The sequence below is a fragment of the Solanum verrucosum genome, unplaced genomic scaffold, assembly GCF_900185275.1.
Source record: "Solanum verrucosum unplaced genomic scaffold, falcon-dt-bn FXZP01000703.1, whole genome shotgun sequence".
In the NCBI taxonomy this organism is placed as follows: domain Eukaryota; kingdom Viridiplantae; phylum Streptophyta; class Magnoliopsida; order Solanales; family Solanaceae; genus Solanum; species Solanum verrucosum.
In genome coordinates, this window is record NW_026020247.1 from 141869 (window position 1) to 146291 (window position 4423).

Below are 4423 nucleotides of genomic sequence, written 5' to 3' on the forward strand. Positions count from 1 at the left end.
TTCATCTAAAGTTGGTTTGGGTTGTGTGTTAATGCAGAATGACAAAATTATAGCTTATGGCCACCAGACAGTTGAAAGTTCATGAGAAGAATTACCCAACCCATGATCTAGAATTGGTTGTCGTAGTATTTGCATTGAAAATATGGCACCATTATCTTTATGGTGTCCATGTGGATGTGTTCACCAATCATAAGAGTCTTCAGTATGTGTTTACTCAAAAAGAGCTTAATCTAAGACAACGAATGTGGTTAGAATTACTCAAGGATTATGACATGAGTATTCTTTACCACCCAAGTAAGGCTAATGTTGTTGCTGATGTCTTGAGCAGGTTATGTATATGTAGTACCACCCATTTTGAGGAATATAAGAAAGAGCTAGCAAGAGATATGCATAAACTTTCCCGATTGGGAGTTTGACTAATGGATTCCATAGAAGGAGGAGTAGTAGTGATGAATGGGGCTGAATCATCATTGGGTGTCTGATATACCGTGAGTTTACGGTATTTCTAATACAGTTCACTTACAGTTGTGTGTGTCTAGGGCCTTTTTATATTGGTTTTTATGTATTTTATCATGTTTTGCAGGAAAGGTGTTCAGGCGCGGAAGTTTAGAGACAGCTGAAGGAAATGCAAAAAAGGCATCCACGGAGGTCATCTACGGACCGTAGGTCCATTCACGGTCCGTAGGTGATGACCGTAGATCAGCAGGAATGTGTTGAGGACAAATCAGGGAAATCTGACAAGTGTGGAACCACGGTGCCCATTGACGGTCCGTAGATTGATCTACGGACCATACTGTTGATCCGTAGAGTGAGACTGCGAGGGTTCCAGTACCTGATTTTTGAAGATGCTAAGTATGGAGCTACGGAAGGAATTGACGGACCGTAGGTCGATCTACGGTCCGTTCTGCTGGTCAGTCGTTTGCTTCAGAGAAGCTGATTTTTGGATGCTGAAATATTTCTAAGTCCCGAGTGACGGAAGGGACTTACGGACCATAGATCAATCGACGGTCTGTAAGTTAGTCTCGTGGATCGAAGACGCGTAACTGAACAAAACTTTCCTTAATTTGTTTCCTTTTTTACTTAGGATTTGTTTGCTATAAATAGGACATGTAAACTTCATTTTTTGGGGTTAGATACTATTATTCTATTTTTGCTTTGTAACTTTGGAGATTATTTTGCAACCCTAGCAATTATTGATTTCCCAAGTTCGTTTTTGAAGATTTTGGCTTTGCAATTCAAGTTAATTCTCTGGGTTTATTATTCTCTTTACGTAAGTTCATGATTTCTCCATCTACAATTATGAATTGTGTTCTTGCTAATATGAGTAACTAAATCCACAACTAGGGTTGTGGGAACCATGATCGATTAACAAAGTATGAATAGTAAATAAGCAATTCTTGACTAGTATTTTGCATGCATTGATAATTCTTTCGTTTAGAAGTCTTTTTAACGGTGGCCAACGTTAGAACTCGCCTTGTTACTACTTGCCGAACCAAGGAGGTAATTAACAAGAAAAGAATTATCAACATAGATTTAGTGTGATACTATCTAATAGGCTAGTGTCGATTGGTGCGAAGTAATAACTAAGCCAAACATCGATTATGATGTCTAATATGAGGTAAAAGTAAGGGTTAGTAAATTATACACACGTAGCCGGACCAAGGTGCGGGGTGAAATTCTCTAGATGCCGGACCAAGGATTTAGAGATACCTAACTTATCACTTTGCATGTAATACACTAGAAAAGGATTGCTATTACTAGGATTACTGCGTTATGAGATTATGGGGAACACGTGTACCCTAGTTATTTCTCTTATCTTGATAACAACCAAAGTTGAATCTAATTACTGATTACAATATTAAGTCTTGCTATTCGTTTCACACAAGTACAACCCCCCTTTTTATTACCTGTTTCTGGAAATAATTTGACTAATTGAATATAATTGTTGGTTTAAAGTAAAGTCTAAACCATTTTCCTCGTGGGATCGATTCCAACCTACAAGTTGGGTTCTTTACTTGATAACGATCACTTATGCTTCTGAAAGGAGGTGTAATTTGAGCGTATCAAATTTTGGAGATCAAGGCCAAACAATTTGAAGATGAAAATTTGGAGAAGCTTAGAAAGAAGACTGTGATTTGTAAGACACAAGAGACAACTCTTGATGCGGAAGGTGTACTTAGTTTCAAAGGGATAATTTGTGTTCCCTGAGTTTATGATTTGATTCAAAAGTTGTTGATAGAGTCTCATAGTTTGGGATATTCTATTCATCCGGGTGTGACGAAGATGTATCGAGATTTAAACTGAATTTATTGATGGACGGGCATGAAGAAGGATATAGCGGAGTTTGTGGCCAAGTATCAGAACTATCAACAAGTGAAGTATGAATATCCAGGGTCTTCAGGTTTGCTTCAAAGAATGCTGATTCTGGAATGGAAGTGGGAAAAGATAGACATGGATTTTGTGGTAGGTCTTCCCAAAACTTTGGGGAGGTTTGATTCCATTTGGGTAGTGGTTGATAGATTGACAAAGTTAGCCCATTTTATTTCGGTAAAAATAGATTATATTGTTGAACAATTGGCTAAGGTTTATGTGAAAGAAATAGTGAGGTTGCATGGAGTGCCCCTCTCTATCATCTCAGACCGTGGTACCTAATTCACATCTAAGTTTTAGAAGAAGTTACATGATGAATTGGGCACACAACTCATTTTTAGTACAGCCTTCCATCCACAGACAGATGGGCAATTAGAGAGGACTACTCAAGTATTAGAAGACATGTTGAGGGTATGTGTGATTGACTTTTGAGGGCACTGGGATAAGTTTCTTACCTTTGTGTGAATTCTCTTATAATAATCGTTATCACTCCAACATTGATATAGCACCATTTGAGGCACTCTATGGGAGGGGATGTAGATCACCCATAGGATGGTTCGAGGCTGGGGATATGAAACCATTAGGGGTCGATTTGGTGAAGGATGCTCAAGATAAGGTGTGGAGTATTCAAACTAAGCTTCTAGCAGCCCAGAGTAAACAGAAGAAGTATGTGGATCATAAGGTAAGAGACATGGCATTTCAAATCGGTGAGAATGTTCTTCTTCAGGTATCACCCATGAAAGGAGTGATGAGATTTGGCAAAAAGGGCAAACTAAGTCTGTGATACATTGGTCCCTTTGAGGGTCTTGAATGGGTAGGACCGATAGTGTATAGATTGGATTTACGTCCTAATCTATCGGGAGTTCATCTGGTATTTCATGTGTCCATTTTGAAGAGATACCATGGTGATGGGGATTACACCATTAAGTGGGACTCAATTGTGTTAGACAAAGACCTCTAATATGAGGAGGAACCAATTTCAATTCTTGATCGTGCTGTGCGCAAATTGAGGGCCAAGGAGATTAAGTTCGAGAAAGTTCAATAGAAGCATCGTCTAGTTGAGGAAGCTACTTAGGAGATTGAGAGGGACACGCGAGACAAGTATCCCCAATTGTTCATCTATTCAAGTACTACCTCATTCCTTCCTTAGCCCATTTTTCCTAAGTTTGTCACTCGGGGACGAGTGATGGGTAAATTGGTATCTATTGTAACTAACGGGTTCCGTCGTTATAGAACAGCCAACGAGGAAAAAATTTGCATCGAAAAACATCGTAGTAACTTGAAATTTCCCAACCTAGTCCAGATATAGACGAAATTGGAGTCTTTGAGGTGTAGGAAAATCTGGTAACAATCGGGAAACTTATTTATGAGTTTGATTACATAAGTAGTTAGATAAGTCGTTAAGGAATCCATACGACTTTATGGAATTGAATTGGGGTGAGTAGAACTCCCAGAATCGATCTTAGCATGAACAGTATTTTCTAAGCGTCGTTGGTTAAAGGTGTGTTGTGAAATGGGGATCTTGGATTTATTAAAATAGCTCACTGTTTCATGCAAGCCGCTCTGGCGGGGCCGTTGTAGCGAGATGAAGGTTACTGTGGCGGGCTAGACGTGACTTAAAGTCGTAAATAAACCCCTAAACGACTTTATTTTACATTTTTCAATTTTTAGAGCTAAGGAACGAACCCTAGGCGACTGTTGACAGTTTTCCACCATTCTTGAGGCTAAAGGTAAGCTTTTCACTCCCTGAATTCATTTTTTGATCCGTAGAATGTAATAGAATGGGTAGTTATCGATGGGGGAGGGTTTTGATCTAGAATCCATGGTGGAAACATCCCTATTTTTGGGTACTTAGGATCATAGGTATGATCTAGCTTGATGGAATTGTTAGTAATCCGGGTAATTAGTGATTGTGTATTGATTCTTGTGTTATTATGATTGTTTGTAGACCAAGAACAAGCAGAACAAATCCGGAAAGGGAAGGATCAAGTTTCTTAGGGTTTTAAGCTTGTTTCGAGGTAGGTGATGGTTGTGATTCTGTGATTGTGTGATG